The following is an 18,281-nucleotide window of genomic DNA, read 5'->3' as shown; positions in this document are numbered from 1 at the left end:
ATAGATGCACTTTAAGATGCTTAGCCTGGGTGGAGAGCCCCAGACAGAACCAGATATATTTTTAGCTCCTTAGGTATCTGGAAAGGTATTGAGACGCAGCCGTGGTTACAGACACAGGACAAATCAGTATTCTGCTACTGGCCTCCCCACACCAGCAGTTTCCATTCAGTGTCTCAAAAGCAAGGGTTGCTATGGAGATTGAGTGTCAGGGCAACTGAATTTCCTGTTGGGAAACAGCAGCACAGGTAGAGCTCTGGGCCAATGGGAACCAAGGAGCTCCTTGGATGGCGGGAGCTCCTCTCCTGACGGCAAATGATGGCGGGAGTCCTGGCATCCTCAGAAGGAGGTCAGAGCGGAGACGGGGGATGCTGTCTCTGGAACTTCATTCACGGAGGGATTGATTCTATTTCTTCTTCCTCACATCTGGCATAGGACTGGTTTGGTTCTCTCTCTGTTCCTTCGCCCAGGGACTTTGGCCATCTAAGAAGCAGTCTGGAAGCTGCTTGGGGGGTGGGGGGGAGTGGCAGGGTCATCCTGAGTAGAGGTCAGTCCTGGCAAATACCTAGAACCAGAGCTCTGTAAGGGGCAGAGGGAAGCAAGGTCAACCCAGTCCTGGAGGCATTTGAGTTTTGGGGATCTACTCTTGGGACGGCATTGTGCAGGCTTAGCTCATTTTATCCTTGCTATCATCTGGGGAGGCAACCAGACAGGTGACATGGTCCCCAACCTTCCTCATTCATTCAATAAACATTTCCTGCATGCCTGATAAGCGAGGTGACTGAGATTTTTTTTTTTTTTAAATCCAGGACTCCAAGAGGCTAAATGACCCACCTACTGCTACAAAATTAGCAAGATATAAAACCAAAAGACTACCCAGGTCTGTTCAGTCCACAGATTCAGAGGGATAACAGCCGAAGAAGCTCTCAGAGGGGGCATTTACCCTGACCTCGTGCCTCACAGAAAATAAACTGAGACCCAGAGAGGGCCCGGACTTGGTCACTCAGGGAGCTGGTGACAAAACAGGAATGGGATTCTTCAGCCCATGCTTCTTCTCATCACCCAGAGGTCTTTCCAGAGAACTGTGCAGCCCCAGACTTTTACTGAACACTCACTTTGTGTCAGGTACTAAACAAGCTACGAATTACTTTTGTTGTTGTTAACAGAGACCTGACCCTGGTGACTTAAGCAGAGGAAGTCATTCTCTCTCATAAAAGAAGTCCAGAGGCAGGTATTACAGGGCTGTTTGACAGATGGACAAAGTCATCAGGGATGCAGGTCCCTGCTACTTTTCTGCATCACTGCCTTCAACACAGAGGTTCGATTCTAAACACCCAAGATGGCTGCTGGAGTTCGAGCCATCACATCCACATTCCAGGCACGAAAAGGAGGAAGAAACTGGAACAAAAGGGCATGTGTGCCTGCCCTGTCTGCCCCCCTCTCTCCTTTAGGAATCTTCCCGAAAGCCCATCTAAGTTCCACTTATAGCCCATTAGCACTTGCTAGTTGCAAGAAAGGTTAAGAAATGTCATCTTTTACCTGGGCGCATTGCTACCCTAAATAAAATTGGGGTTATGGTAGGAATGAAGAGTGGGAACATGATACTTCTAAATTTTCTGCAGTTTGTGTGTGTGTGTGTGTGTGTATACACTTCTATCATCTATCTATCTATCATCTATCTATCTATCTATTTGAAAATGAGGGGGAAAAAAGGGGCCCCTGGGTGGTTCAGTCAGTTAAGCGTCCGACTTCGTCTCAGGTCATGATCTCACGGTTTGTGAGTTTGAGCCCCGTATCCGGCTCTGTGCTGACAGCTCAGAGCCCAGAGCTCACTTTGGATTCTGTGTCTCCCTTTCTCTCTGCTCCTCCCCTGCTCACGCTCTCTCTCTCTCCTTCAAAAATAATAAACATTCAAAAACAATTTAAAAAAACAATTAAAAAAAAAAGAAAATGAAGGAAAAAAAAACACAAAAAACTACTCGTCCGTCCTCCTAATCATCCACATAGGTGATTATTAGCTCTGCTCAGGGTCAAGTATGTTATGCTACTGTCTTGAGGACAGCACAAAAATTCTTAATGCAGGGTTTGAACAAACTTAGTATCGATTCAATTCAGTTTGAGCAAAATCTACAGACCTTGTGGATATCCCCCTTGGAAGAGGCTTGGAGCAGAAGTGGCAAATTCACCAAGGAGCTGTAGAAAGTCACAGCTTCATTGCAGAGCCAGCTCCCCAGCCCTGGGCCTCCCCCGCTGCCAGCCCCCAGCTCATCTTGTCTGGGAACGCCTCCCACACAGTCTCCTGGACGCTGAAATCGAGCGCCCTCTGGGGCTGCTGGGCTGCTGGGCTGTGTGCCCCCCTGGAGTCAGGGTGAACGGCAGAGGGGGGTTGCTGTGGCTTCACCAGGGAGCCTCAGCCTTTGCACAGCTTCTCACAGATGCCACCAGTTATTTATGAATTGGAGCTGTCCTCAAGTACCCGCAAGGTAGGTCAAGGACATGGAGAGCCCCATGGTAAACTAAAGCCTGGGACCAGGCATCCTGACTCCTGCCACCCATACTCGAAGAGTGGACCGCAGGCCAGCACGGGGGCATGATGGGGCACCCAAGGAACCTGTTACAAGTCAGTGTGGTTCTTCCTGACAATATTTCTAAGTCACACATTGCCCAAGGCATGATGAAAGGTTTTTGAGACGTGGGGAGTGAAAAAGCAAGGGTCAGTCTATTCAATATGAAATCAGGTGGTTCACTCACGACCACCCAGACGCTCCCGGTGCACTTAGAATCCATTCTCCGCTTAATCTTTACTAACTGAACACCACTTTGATGTGGGAGCAATGATGTGTTCAGTTGAAATACCTGGCCTTACTGGCTCACTTGCAAATGCCTACAGGGCTGGACAATAACATAGAGGTAAACGTCTCTGGGAAGACTGGCCCTCCCTTAATAAAAGGCAGAGTCCCCAGAGGAAAAGACTACATTTTGGCCTCACCCCTCCCCTTCTTCCTGCCTGGGGTGAGACAGAGATGCTTGGGAATGAAGGGGGCCATCCCACGACCCTGAAAAGAAAAGCCCCAGACTAGGATAGCAGAGCAGGAAGCTAGAAGGATCTGAGTCCTTCATGACTCTCCTGACAACACCCCTCCCCTGCTTCCTGACTTCTTGTTATATGGCAAAACTCAAAGCCATGTGGGTGAGCCAGCGTGGGTTTCTGTTAAGGGAAAGCCAAATGCAATCCTGATGCCTAAAGATTGCCAGAGGGCTATGCCTTCTTGAGTGTGATCCCGGGCTCACCAACCCATATGTACAGCCTGTCCTGGTTCTGTCCCCAGGCTCACTTCCTCAGAGCTTAGAACCAGGCCAGCTTGGAGCAGACCACCCTGTGTATCGGGGAAGGAAACTGGCTGGATTCTCCCAGCAGAATTGCCAGCAGGCCTGGGCTTGCGTCTTGATTGTTCATCTTTATACATCCCTCTGGGGGAAAGTGAAGAATTAAGTCCCATGGACTGTTTTTACTCCTCCCAAGAGAGAACATGACATCCAGGAAAATGCTTCTTGGCTGAGAAGTCCCTGAGAATTAAGAACTTGATCCTCCCGAACTCAGGAATAGAATCTCCTCACTTCCCATTTCAAACCATTGAGGCCATAGGACTGCTCCCCACAGTCCTGGGGATCTATGGGGATCTACAGGGGAGATGGCCCCATAGATCTCAATCCTTTGAGAACCATAAGATCTTAAGGCTTTGTAAGGAGGAAATGATGACTATATCATCTGTCAGATTTTTCTCAATTCAACCAAAATCTTATTGCGTGCTTGCTATGTCTATATAATCACAAAATGAACAAATGGCTTTAAAAGATTCTTGCAAAGAGACTTGGATTAGAGATACTATCAATAATGCAAACGTAAGAAACAATAAAAAAAATAATCTGGGATGACCTTTCTCCTCCTGAATAAGCTCTTTATTAGCTGGCAAAAGCAATGACAGTCTAATTGGACCTAAAACAAACTTGATGGGGCACCTGAGTGGCTCAGTTGGTTAAGCGCCTGACTCTTGATTTCGGCTCAGGTCATGATCTCATGGTTGTGAGTTCAAGCCTATGTCAGGGGGACTGTTTGGGATTCTCTCTCCCTCTCTCTCTGCCCCTCTCCCACTCTCTCTCTCTCTCTCACTCTCTCACTCTCTCACTCTCTCACTCTCTCTCTTAAATCAATAAAAACTTTTTAAAAAAGAAGTTGACAAAAAAAAACCACAATGTTTTCAAGATAATTCCCTGAAATGTGGTTGACATTTATTATTGTTAATGAAGGTTATTGCCCTAAGAGTTTTTGCCTTGAGATATTAGCTCTTGATTGTAGAAAGCTTCCAAATTAGTAAGACATTTAAAAATTAAGCATCCAGACAATGAATGCAAACTTCCTCAATTATTTCATTGATGCTTAAAGTTATTAACAATACTTACCCCAGTATTTAACAAAATCTCATTAAATGTGATGATAAGTGTATACAGGAGTCTTTTGGTGTTTCTTAGTAATTGCAAAACACAAAAAGCCGCATGCCCTTAGGGAAATGCTTGCTTCTTTACCATGAAAAATGGCTGAAATACTCGAAAAACACCATGGCAACAACATGAAACCTTTTGTCAGCAGACCTTATTGAAAGATGCATAGAAAACATTGCTGAAAATTTTAAGAAATGAACATGGAAACAGAGTATGTCTGATAGGAAGTTTGCTTTGTATACGACTGAACACAGAGAGCCTTCTAAGATCTCAATTAATGGGATTTGTTACTTCGTTTACGTCCTGAAAAGAATTATTTTTGAATCACCAAGAGAAACATGAGTAAATGACTTTCTCAGAAAAAAAATCATTTATGGGAAAACGATTGACCAATATGAAAAGGGGAGCCTGGAGTGAGGGTACGAAGGAGAGACACCCTTGCTACTCATTCACTTGGCAGCCAGGAAGCAAAAGCCAGATGTGCACGAACGCTGAGCGCTGTCATTCACGTCATTACTTTTATAAAAAATAAGGTCTTTAAAGTATGGGGTCTTTACCCTACTTTGTAATGGGGTCTCGAGTCACCAGGAAGATCTTCATTTTCACACGGGGGTTCCTCGGTTTTCTCATGGCAAGTACTTAAAAGAGCCACCAAACGTAACCATAAATCACACGGTTTTCTTATAAAGACAAATGTTCCATTTTTGTTGCTCTTTTCTGTGATGAATGACAAATGGCTGTCAGATTTTTTTAATGCGCACTCTTGATCTGTCCCTTCAAGATAAAGGTGATGCTCTATCATTGCCTAAAAAATAAACTCATGCCAGGAAAAGAGCGCTTGAATACAGGTGTTTCGATGTTGCCATTGTTACACAATTTTATCCAATGACCTGCTTATAATACCTTTCAATCTCTCCTACCCGAACACTGAGAAAAGAATCAGCAACAGAATTTTCTAACTTGTTTTAAAATCTTTCACTAAAAAAAAATTTTTTTAATGTTTATGTAGTTTTGAGAGAGAGAGAGATAGAGCAAGAGCAGGGGAGGGGCAGAGAGAGAGGGAGACCGAGGATCTGAAGCAGCCTCCAGGCTCTGAGCCGTCAGCACAGAGCCCGACACGGGTCTCGAACTCACCGACCGCGAGATCATGACCTGAGCTGAAGTTGGACGCTTAACTGACTGAGCCACCCAGGCGCCCCTAAAATCTTTTAAATGAGAAGTCTCCATAGATTTTGACTACCCTTTATTAAAATTATAAAAGTAGAATAATTGTATAATATATTATAAATAGTTATAAAAATGATTGTGTGCTTAAAAGAACAGACGTCAGGTGTTACAACAATCATGTGGTGCTTATCAGACACCGCCTCACGCTGAGAGTTGTCTCATGGCAAGGGAGCGCACGTCGTCTTCTGACCCAGCGGGAGAAAGCTCCTTGACTGTTTCTCAGTCTCTTTTCCCTGCCTCTCCTCTCTCTCTGGGCCTCCCTGGCCCACCTTGCCCCAAGGCTAGCATTGCTCTGCAGGTGTTCTACAGGTTTGTGAAGGGGAAGGTAAAGTTCAGGCCAGCGGGGGATTTCCCAAACCTTGCATCAAAACCTTGCATTTTGACACCTGTTGCTTTAACCTCCTCCGGCCTCCTTATCCGGTCACGGGATAAACTCTCGTTTGTAGGCAACACAGAGAAATGCCGTGCTTCTGCCTCTCCTGGTCTCCATCAACCCCACCAAACCCCCTTTTCTCCGTTCTCCCGGAGCCTTCCTCCTGCCTACTCAGTGAAGTCTCGGTGTGCATTTTCTGCTTGGACCTCTTCCTCCCTGGCCTCTGTGATCCTGTCTGGGCTGTCCTTCCTCTGGGAGCTTTCCTACAGATAGCACTTACGTGCCCAGCCGCCACTATCAGCACACAGCATGCTGACAATGTCCTGTCTCTCCTGCTGGACTGTCAAACCTGCGACCACCAGACTGTGGGCCTCCGGGTAGGCCCAGTGCCGAGAACAGAGCCTTGTAAACAACGGACGTGCGGTATGCAGGCCTCGTGACTTACCGTACAACACCGCTATTGTATACAGCAGATGCTCACTGGTGACAGCGCGACACCTGGGGTCCGCGTGGGGAACTGTCCGCAACTGCCACATGCACATTTTTCTCTGGCGGGACGAGTGGCCATGCACCGTGACCCTGGAATCACTGCCTGCCTGGCGGCAGAGAGGACCGTGGGCTGAGGAGATATGCGGGCGCTCACCCCGTGCTGGGGACAGCTGGCCACCTCGAGCCTGGGGAACTGAGGGCCGGATGCTGGCTCATCCCTCGGGCAAAAGCTATGGTAATAACTGCTCTTCTGGACCAAAATACATTTAGTGACGCCTGGGAGAATTGAGTGTATGAGGCACACTTTAAAAATACATGAGAATTTAAGGGCCTTCCCCCCCCCCCCCCACACACACCTGCTGGGGGAATATGTCCTCACGTCTGAGCTAATATTAGGGCTGTTTGTTTTCTAGGGCTGACATTTCCTGGGCCATCTACAATTGCTGTTGGAGACGGAGTGACTGATACTTACTTTGGCACCCTCGGTCCTGAAAGGATTACCAAAGCTAAGTAGGAGCATGTCTGGGCAACATAGACATACAGACGCCCAGAAATATGTGGGCCATTCCAAGCAGGGCCATCATCTGACCCAGTCATTCTGGAATCCAAAGCGGCCCTTACATAAAAGAGTCCAGTTAGAGGGGGTCATCTCACATGGGAACTGATGGGCCAAAAACCCGGTTTTACACACAGAATACGAAACAGTGTTTCCAATGGGGCGACTGCTTTGGGAAACAAATGAAGGCCTGTAAGGCAACAGTCTCCCTTCCTGAAATGAAGCTCAACTCTTCCAAGCTTTGAGTGAGGAGGGGGTGGCAGGGGTGGGGGGGGACGGAGGGGGGGTCCTCTTTGTTTGAGAAGTCCTACTTCGTTCGCAAGCATCTCTTTGCCTCTGTTCTATGCCTCCCCTTTGAGTACCAGGCTCCCCCACTCTCCCTGCTGAGATGAGTTGGGGAAAGGTCTCTTTCTCATGTTGCCCTTAGTACAAGTGAGGCAGATTGGAATTCTAAGAAGGACTTGACATTAAAAAAATAAGAGAAAGAAAAACAAAGCACGAAAACAGTTGTGATATCAGAGCATAATTTATTGATGCTATACTAGAACTTTTTTTTTAAATTTTTTAAAAAGTTTATTTATTTCATTATTAAAAAAAATTTTTTTAGTGTTTTTATTTATTTTTGAGACAGAGAGACACAGAGCATGAACAGGGGAGGGGCAGAGAGAGAGGGGGACACAGAATCTGAAGCAGGCTCCAGGCTCCGAGCTGTCAGCACAGAGCCCGATGCGGGGCTCAAACTCGTCAACTGCAAGATCGTGACCTGAGCTGAAGTTGGATGCTCAACCGACTGAGTCACTCAGGTGCCCCGAAAGTTTATTTAAGAGAGAAAGAGAGAGCGAACACCAGCAGGGGAGGGACAGAGAGAAGGAGAGACAGAATCCCAAGCAGGCTCCATGCTGTCAGCACAGAGCCTGATGGCGCGGCTCGAACTCACAAACTGTGAGATCGTGACCTGAGTCAAGATCAAGACACTTAACCAAGTGCGCCACCCAGGCACCCCTCGAACTACTTTTATCCTGTCCCTTCCCCCACACTCTTTAAAAATCTCTCTTTTATAGTGTTTAGGGTCTTCCTATGCTGGAAACCTTGGTTCCCAAGTGGCTGATGAGTAAACGTAGATCGCTCAGGCTTCCTGGGTCTAGGTCCGCAGAAACAAACAAATTCCCCCAAACCACACCTTTGGACAGCCCCTAGCCATCAGACCCTGAGGCTGCTGGGAAAGGACTGTAGCCAGAGCCCTGAGGGGCTGTTAGAGAGGGCTGCCCATGAAAATCACCCTGGCCCCTCTCCCCAGTCAGCACTAGGCATGATCCCTGCACACTGTTCAAGGCTGCTTGAGTTCCTTGGATTACAACAATACTTAAAGTCAAAATGTTACCCTTCACCCGCTTGGAGAGAGAGCTCAAGCAGACACCATCTTTGGCTTAGCACCAGGGAGACTCTTCTGGGCCCCAAAGAACTGCGGGCCAGGAGAGGGCCCTGGGAGGTGGGCAGGATGGGTTAGGTGCTGTCCAGAACTAGGCCCTCTCCTCCTGACTACGGAGAGATATGGGGTCAGCGTATTAGTTAGGGCACAGTGGGGACTGGTGTCTGAGCCACACGAGGACAGAAGGAGCACCACTGAGCACCTACTGGATGCGGGCACTCTGACGCTTAAGTCCGATTCACTCGCACCCCCCACCCCCACCCCCCGCCACTCGGCAGCCCTGTGGAATAGGGGCAGAAGGAAGGAGCAACACAGTGAGTAAGGGGGGTCGGTCAGGGATGCAAATCCAGCCTTGGTGTCCTCGGGATTCACTGCTGCGGGGGTGGGAGGAGGCTCTCCGCGGGGCTGAACTGAAGTGAACAGACCCTGAAAGTCGGCAGGCACAGGGCTGGACACTAGAGGGCTGAGTGAGGAGGGTACAGGCTAACGTGCGGAAGAACCAGGTCTCGCAAAGGAATCCAGCCTCAGAAGGCGTGTGGACTCCTTGGAGATCCTCAGCAAACGCGATCAGCCATTGCTGCTAACCTTAACTGAGTCTTCACTATCGGCCAGGCTTGCACACGGGACAACTCCTTTGTCTCCCCGGCAGCCCCGGGAGGTGGGTACTATGACTGTCCCCATTTTGCAGATGAGGCAGTGGAGAGTCGAACAGGCAAAACAACTTGCCTTAGGGCAGGAGTCCCTAAGTGGCAGGGCTGGGATTTGAACCCTTGAAGTCCAACCCCATTCAGTCCCTGCTCTTAGCTCCCTGACTGCCACAGCTGTTGTCCCAATTCCTGGCCTTTCCTGGAATTTCTTGCCCTGATGTCCTTAGCATCTCTACCCCAAAGGGCCTCAATACCAGGAGATCTCTGAAATCATGGGTTCCCTAGGCCCCCCCCCCCGCCGAGAACCCCGGGCCTTGAGGCACCGTTGTCACGGGAATGTGTTCTCCTTTTTGAGGTCCCCTCGCCATCTCCTGGCTAGCTCCCCCGGGGCACTGGACTTTCTCTCTTTGGTGCGCTGGGCCAGCTGAGCAAGCAGCGGCTGCTGCCTGCTGAAGGGCCTGCAGGACAACGGATGCGGCAGCCGCACGGGTCTCTGGAGCTCCCACTTAGCAAGCAGCCTGCAAACCTCTGCAGGCGTTGGCTTTGGGGAGGGCTGTTGTTCATCACTTGTTTGCGCGGTGCACAGCGGGCTTTGCTGGGGAGAGGGGCACTGGCTTGCCGGGGGCCGAGGGGTTGGGGACGTGTGGGGCTGCCGCTCGACCCCACATCAGGCCTTCAGGCTGCGTCCAGGCCAACATCCCTGCTCCATTCCGGTGCAGAACAATGTCGTGTTTGCTTGTTTGCTATTTATACTGCAGTTGCTGTCTGGGGGTTTTCTCTGAAGCAGACTGGTAAGCTCCCAGGCCCGTAAGTACATTTCCGGCTCGGTGCTGTGTGCACACGTGGGTTCAGCCAGTAGGAGGCCTGTCCTTACTCCCCCACGGCCTGCGTGTCCTTCCTGAATCTCTACCTTCCAGACACCTCCACTGCCCCTCCCCTCACACACGCCCGCACAGAAGCACACTCCTAAATATACTTAGAATCTGGCTCCTGCTCCTTCTCTGGCCAGTGCAAATCCCTCTCTTAGGGTTAGGCTGTACCCTTAGCCATGGCCTTATTTTCTCCCTTTAGCAGAATGTGGTCCTCCACATTCAGTCGCCATCTTTAACCCTCATTGCCGCACTTCCCCCAGGTCAGGGCCACCTTCTGAGGAAGCCAGTGCCCCCCTAGGCCTTCCTGTAGCCTAGTATGGAAACCACACGGTATTTTGTTTTTCCAGTTTTATTGAGGTGTAAATTACACAGGTCAAAATATACCTTTTAGTGCACACTTCAGTGAGTTTTGACAAATCCGTAGGGTCATGTAAGCACCACCACAATGAGGACACAGAACACTTCCGTCACCCCAAAATGTACTTTCGCACACTTCTGTAGTCAACCCCCGCCACCCAGCCCCAGCCTTTCGCCACCGTCAGTCTGGATGGGTTTAATTCCTCCCCTGTCGTTTTGCCTTTTCCAGACTGTCACATAAATGGAATCTGGAGCCTGGTCTCCTTCCCTCAGCATATTCTTTTTTTCTTTTTTTTTTTAAGCTCAGCACAAACCTATTAGGCTTCATCCATGGTGTTGCACGTTATCACGAATCTCTTCTTTCTTAATGCTAGGTAGCATTCCCAAGTAAGGATGGACCATAGCTTGTTTATCCATCCACCAGTTGAAGGACAATTTGGGTTCTTTCCAGTTTTAGGCAACTATGAATAAAGTTGCTATAAACATTTGTGTAGAGGTTTGATGTGGACATACGTTTTCATCTCTCAGGTGAATACCTAGGACTGGGATTTCTGAACGGCAAGGTACGTATATATTTAACTTCCCAGAAACTGCCACACTGTTCTCCAAAGTGGTTGGATTCTTTTGCATTTCTACCAGCAATGTACGAGAGATCCAGTGGCCCCATGCCCTCATTGGAATTAGGTATCACAGGTTTCCCTCAGCCCTCTCTCCTCCCTTTCCACAGGAGGGGCCATGTAGTAGTCTAATGTTCCATTTCTGTTTCTTTCCCTCATGTGGCATCCTAGAAGGCAGGGAATGGGGTCTGTTTGTTTCTATTTTGCCTACACAGAATACATCAGGGGAGGAGCTCACTAAGTCTTTACCACCTACCCGAGTGAGTGAATGAATGAATGAATGAATGCTTTCCAGGTTGTTAGGCAGTTCCTAGAGGACAGAGCTACTCACGCCCCACCCATCTCACCTGGAAAAATCCTGTGATTCAAAAAACAAAAACAGAGGTGCCTGGGTGGCTCAGTCAGCTAAGCATCTGACTCTCGATTTCAGCTCAGGTCATGATCTCATGGTTCACGGGTTCAAGCCCCGCATCAGGCTCAGCGCTGACAGCACGGAGCCTGCTTGGGATTCTGTCTCTCTCTCTCTCTGCCCCTCCCCTGCCTGTGTTCTCCCCCCCCCCCCCCCCCGTCTCAAAATAAATAAGTAAACTTAAAAAAAATAAAAACAAAAACCTGTGATTCGACCAACTCCCCTGCAGACGTGGGGCAGTGCCCACTCTTCTCACTCCTCTTGGTGCTGCCCTCAGAGCCTCTCTCTGATCCCCTTCTCTTAGGGCACTGCCTACTCTATTATCGTCACTCCCTTCCTCACAGTGATGGTTGTCCCTTCCCCACAGTGATGGTTGCAGCCCGTGGCTCCCCAGGGGCAAGCTACTGGGGAGATGTAAAGCCGGCAGGATTAAGAGGGATCTGCAACAAAGGATAGTTGTTTCTATCTGTAACATTCAAACCGAAGCCAAGGAGTTGGGTGAGGGGATATTGACACCGAGGGTGGACTGAGAGAGAGGCAGCCCAACGGCCTGGTGGCCCTGGATCCCCGTGCTCCCTGAGAGTCTTGTGAGTTGTCCGTGCGGTGTGCTGGGCTTCTTTAGTGGGATAACCGCTCATGGGAGGGGGTGAACACAAAACAGAAGGGGAGCAAAGGAACCCAGAGAAAGAGCTCTGGAGGAGGAAGGCGAGCAGAGGCACTATGTGATGGGGGACACATGGCTGCCGGACGGCAGCGGGTGCCTGCTGGAGCAGGCCTGGGGCCTCTGATGCAGCCCGACAAGCGGAGGGCAGCCGCCGCCGACCTGATGGCAGGAGGCCCGACCCAGCCTGGTGGCCACACTGCCTCCCACATCCCCTGCAGACCTGGCTCTGCTGTGGCCTCAACTCACAGTTACACGTTCTGGAACAACGAAGGGGTCTATTGATGTGGAAGGTCAGCCTTTCAGGAGATTTACACGCTGGGGTGCTGAATGGAACTCTCCTAAAGGATCTTTTCAGGAGAGCTTGGGAGCTAGTGGAGGGATGCTGAGGACTATAGTCATGGAGGGGTGGGCGGTAGAGATAGGCAGAAAAACAAATTGATGACTGGCCCTCCAGAGTCTAAGGTATTCTGTTCCCCTTATACAGGCTGACAAGGGCCAGAGGTGGCCCTTTTCCACCTGAGAGCTGGAAAAATTTTGCAAAGAGAAGAGAGAAATGAAACCCTCAGAGATGGGGTGGCGGTGGGTTCAGCTTGTATTCCTGCCGAGGGGAGGCTGGCTGAGTGCCGGTGTGTGCCCTGGCAAAGGCTGGGCAAGAGATGGTCAAGGAGAAAAGAACCGTAGAGATAGATCATCTACTCCAAATTCTCCCTTCCTACAGGTGAGCTAGCTGAGGCCCAGGGCGAGGAGGGAAGGGACTTGCCAATGGTCACACAGTTAAAGTAGAAGAGACCAAACTGGAGCCCGGTCTCTGGGCTCTTTCAAGAGCGGTTTTGAATCCAGAATCCTGGCAACTCATCAGGAAACTCTAGTCTAGAAAGCTCTTAAAGAGCAAAAAGCTAAAAATGAATCCGGATCGTTTTGGACTAGTATATTTCTAGCCAAAGCAGCTACACTGGTATTGTTTCCGGCTCCACGGATTTCAGCCGGAGAGTGTGGTGAAAATGGACACCTGTCTCCTTCTTTAGAAAAACCGTTCCAACAAAAAGTGGGCTAGCTGCTCCTGGAAACAGTCAGGCCCGGTTTTGCCAGGAAACACACAGCCACGTGGCGCTGTTTCCAGTTTAGGGTATGGCAGAAGGGGGTGGGCTATGGAGTGGGGGAAGAGGCTGTCCCGCCACATGCTTCTGGAATCTTCCCTGTTGCTGACAGCTGTACAGTGACTCAGGGAGGCAGCCAGTGGCGGAGGAGGAAGCTCTGCTTACATATAAACGGCTCACAGTGACCTGAAGCTTACACCACATAATCACTCATAATTACCCTACATTCCCCTGACTTATGAACATCAGGACCAGGACAGATCTCCGCTTCCTGACACAATTTTCCCTAAAGTTCTGGACCTTTGATGACCTCCATAGTAACCAGACATAGTAATTTTGCTGTGGGGTACCTGGATATATCTCTCTCTGTCTCTGTCTCTCTCATCTGTCCTAGTCTATCAACTCTACTGGAGGGACAGGCCCCGGCTGCCACATTTGTTCCCTGAGAGCCCCAGCTACAGCTGATTGGATCAAAATCAGACCCTGTCTCAGTGTTGAGCAATCTATCGGCTAGTCAGTAACCAATCAGATTCCCCCGTTCAAATCAGAGTTTTAAACAAGGGCTACAGAACCACAGTTCAACGGTTATGGAGAGTTGGGGACTTTACCCAGGAACCAAAGCTGTGAATGAGCGAAGGTTATGGGGAGGCGGAGACGCTTTCTGAGTAAGCTGGAGAGACTAAAATAGCACACCCATGTAAATGGATGAGATGCCATCGAGGCTTCAGAGAAAGAGAATCCGAAAGAGTGTCTGCCTCGAGTCCTAGAGTTCAAACTTCCTAGATTCAATTTCCAAGAGACTGGGCTATACTTTGTGTCTACGAGCTGCCCTGTAACCTTACGATAATTACATCCTTTGTTTTGAGCTGCATGAGTGCTTTTCTTCCTTTGCATCCAGCAAATCCATCTTAAAATGCCTTTATCTTTATGTAATCTGATTTCATGTATTATAAAAATGATCACTCCCAACTCTCCAAGGGATGGCCCTGGAGTTGGTGATGGTGTCTATCTAAGTCTCCCCGTGGAGATTTAGAACGAGAGACCATTAAGAAGCTGAGTGCAGAGAGGAAGGAGGAACGCTTTACTTCTGTGACTGCACAGAAAGTCTCCCGGAGAAAATGAACCCAGGAGCTGGAAGGGGGCATCTAGTTAGAGAAGTGTCTTTCATGGACTTGGCCTGGCCCCTAGAGATGAAGTGCTCCATGTTTCCTCAACCAGTTCCTTAATTCTTTCCAGAAACATTCATTGTGCACAAATGTGAGCCTGACCCTCAGCTTGGGGCCGAGGAAGCAGGGAAATAAGACACAGTTTCTTCTCACAGTTTAGTGAGGGAAACAAACACGTTAGTACTTTGTTGGTTGGTACGACAACTAAGCCTTTATTATGGTTTGTCTTCTGTGCGAGTTATTTATCTCGGTCAGTTTCTTCTGTGAGGGGAGTTGTCCAGAAAGAACAGAAACTCTGGAACATCACCTCTTTTCCCCCCACAGAGACTCGTGATGAGCCTGGCACTCGAGAAGTGACTGGAGAATTAATTGGCCAGAGGGTCCGGGCTGTGGATTTGAACTGTGTCGTTCTTCTTTGTCCACTGATGGCCAACATGACCATGACCAGTAAATCTGGGGGAAATATGTGCTCATGGAGCTCCTGGCTCACAAAAGAAGACCCAGGAAGGGTGGGAAATGTGGGTGAAACCACCCAAAGCCATGATGGGAAAAGAACTCAAAGCACACACCCTCTGGGTGTGGATGAGCGATGTCTGTAGAGAGGTGTCCTAGGACTTACAGATAAAGCCACTCGTCTGGAAGTACAATCAGTAGTAAGGCCTGTTGTCCCAAAGTTCACTGGATGCTCTAAGGTTTCTGAGAGAACCACCCACATTTGAGAGTCGAACCAGTCGTAGAGAGGACTTGAATACTCCCAACACTAATATGTCACTAAGAACTGAATGCATGCTTTGTGACCTGTGTCCATGAGGAATGAGTTAGAAGAAAATAGTGGTTTTTATGGCATCCAGGCAAACAAGGCCAATGAGCATCACTGTCTCTAGCTTTGTCAGAAGACGAGGGAGCCCTAAGCAACTCCCACGGGTACCTGGACTCTTTGGCAAGAATTCTTCTAGACCGGAGATATACGTGCTCGGCTCCTGTGGCACAACATCTTGACCATTAAAAGCATAAACGCATCTGCCGCCCCACATTCTGCCTCAATACCATCCAGGCGACTCCTGATTCCAGGCTGTTGGAGAGTGACATTTCTGATTTACCATCAGGCTCTTAGGAGGTCAGTTGGCGTGAGTTAGTCCTCTAGTGCATCTAAATGAAAGCGCAGCATCCTCAGGCAGAGAGCGCGGGACATCTTGTACTCAATGCAGCGTGGAAGCAAGCGTCCTAACGGCCCCAACAGCTGGGGGGGGGGGGGCTGCAAAAGTGAGCTGATAACAGGCGTCCTCCAGTAAATTCTCAACAGTGCTGAGACCTGGGTCATGTGTATTTACCAATACAGCTCACACGTTTGTAATTACGTAGAGACTCAAGTCTAACTAGACTGCAAAGGACCTATAAACTCTCCTTTTCCTCTGAAGCCTCTGTTTTCAGCATTACCTACCCACGCCCCCTCCCAACCCCCAACCCCCTGGCAAAGACTAAATTTAGCCATCCGTCCTCACTTGAAATGGTTTTCGTAGGGGCTCAGGCTCACTTGATAGAGGTGATATTATAAGTGAAGTCAAGAAAGAACACATCATTAAAAATGTTCAGGGCCAGCAAAATGCCTTTGAAATTGCTTGCTTTTTAGCTGGCAATGTGAACTAGCCTAGCAGGAACACGTCTTGAAGCCTGCATTAGGAAGATAATAGAAATATAATGCTATTTCTTGTGCTACTTTGAATGCCACGGGCAATTCCGAGCTCTAACAAATTAACAGTGGGATGTTCTTTTCTTTAGGAGAAACAAAACAGGATTTATTGGTGAAATGGATGCCCCACCACATTTCTGACTCAGTCACCTCCTCCCCCCCCCCCCCCCCTTGAAATAACTCAATGGCTACTAACCTTGGAGTTCCTCCCTTCCTGGTGAAACCTAGCTCCTGTTTCCCCGCCCCCCCCTTCCCCCCCCCCTCCCCACCCCATACCAAGACCAGTCAAGTCTGACTTTCAAAGCAGCAGGGCCACCCTGGGGGGTTGAGAGGGACAACGTTTCCATCTTTAAAGCCCGGTACATTTTGCTCTAAACTGGATTCCAGGAAGGGCTGAGCGGAAAGCAATGTTGAGGATGGCCTGGCCCTAGCCACACCGCAACCCACCCCCCGCCCCCAGCCCCCAGGAGAAGGTGCAGACTCTCCTCTTATTAATGTAGGTCAACTCTAAAAGTTTTTATGTGATTGTACTATACGTCGTATGATTACATTAGGTGCATGTGAACAAGATGCACTGGGGGGGTGTTACAGACAAATTCTCTAGGAAGAATCACCAAAGAAGAAGCCAGAATTTCCTTGGGCAGGCCACATATTGGACCTCAGTTTCTTTATCTATAAATCGAGATGATCTGAGTCAGTGGTTTTTGACCAGGGGTGGCTCTGCTCCCCAGGGGACATTTGGTAGCATCTGGAGATACTTTTGGTTGTAACAATATGGCAACAGTACAAGCTACTGGCATCTATAGACGCTGCTAAACATCCTACAGTACACGGGAAGTCTCGTGCAACAAAAAATTATTTGGCTCAAAATGTCAGTAGGGTCTAGGGGTGCCTGGGTAGTTCAATCGGTTAAGCATCCAACTTCGGCTCAGGTCATGATCTCACGGTTCATGAGCCTGAGCCCCGCGTCGGGCTCTGTGCTGACAGCTCAGCGCCTGGAGCCTGCTTTGGATTCTGTGTCTCCCTCCCTCTCTGTTGCTCCCCTACTCACACTCTATCTCTCACAAATAAACATTAAAAAAACTTTTTTTAAAAGTCAATAGGGTCTAGATTGAGACACCTTGAAGTAGATGATCTCTAAGCTCCCCTCAAACTATAAAAATATCCGCCTCTTTGCGTGAGTATTAAAAACCCACATGAGCATGTGTAATTGGGACCTCCTAAGTTTTGACGGCAAGGCTCCAAGGCACGTGTCTTGGGGATCAAGAAGGAATCTGCTTTCATCCCTACCTCGCGGGGCTCACCTTCTAAGCCAAGACCCAGCGCCGTCTGCTGCCACCTTATCTGTCATTCCCAGTGTCCTCAGAACATGGCTCATCAAGGAATCCATTCCCAGTTAGGGAAACTGGAAGAGGGTGGGGACAGAGTCCATGATGGCCTCGCTTCATCAGTCAGCTAGGCTATCATTGTCACTGGACTTTTCTCACTGCAACATCTCTCTCATTGTCCAGTGACCTCTGTTCCCATCTGTCAGCCAGGCCTGTCAGGCGCCCAGGAGCGCAATCTTACTTTACTATCCATGTCTGTCCTCCCTTGGGACTTAGGTTTGCCTGCTCTGAAGATACATCTTCCCCTGAGCTGGGGACTCAAGCTCTTTAACTCCTTCTGGAGAATTTGGACTCACAGTCCTAAAGAAGTTATCAGATATTCAAGCTACAAGCTTTTGTCCCAGGGTTCAGAATGCAAGGAGATGCTCAATGTTCATGTCAATGGCCCATGTGGTATCACTTCTTCCCCTCGCACCCATGGCAGACATTACTAATCAACCACAAAACTTACCCCATTGAACTGGAGCATGACTAAACACAGCACAGCCACTTCCCGTGGATCAGACTGCATTCTCGTTTTAACCAATTTGCTATGCCAGTCTCTGAAGCATTCAAGTAAAAATGGCAGGGGTTGGGGGGCACTTGGGTGGCTCACTCGGTTGAGCATCCGACTTCAGCTCAGGTCATGATCCCATGGTTCATGAGTTCGAGCCCCTCATCCGCCTCTCTGCCGTCAGGAGAGAGCCCACTTCAGATCCTCGGTCCCCCTCTCTCTCTGACCCTCCCCCACTTATGCACACACACCCACACTCTCTCTCTTTCAAATACAAACATTAGAAAGAATTCTAAAGACGGAAAGCGTT

At 49.1% G+C, this 18,281-nt stretch overlaps 1 long non-coding RNA gene across 1 annotated transcript; it reads left to right on the top strand.

The window, feature by feature from the left end:
• Positions 1-236: 236 nt before the first annotated feature.
• On the top strand, positions 237-1,581 carry LOC125913454 (uncharacterized). The gene is made up of 2 exons (XR_007455032.1): positions 237-346; positions 807-1,581. It is a non-coding gene; the product is annotated as an uncharacterized LOC125913454 (long non-coding RNA).
• Positions 1,582-18,281: the final 16,700 nt, after the last annotated feature.

Source organism: Panthera uncia (genome assembly GCF_023721935.1).
Source record: "Panthera uncia isolate 11264 chromosome C1 unlocalized genomic scaffold, Puncia_PCG_1.0 HiC_scaffold_4, whole genome shotgun sequence".
Lineage (NCBI taxonomy): Eukaryota > Metazoa > Chordata > Mammalia > Carnivora > Felidae > Panthera > Panthera uncia.
This window is presented reverse-complemented; position numbering and strand designations above follow the sequence as displayed.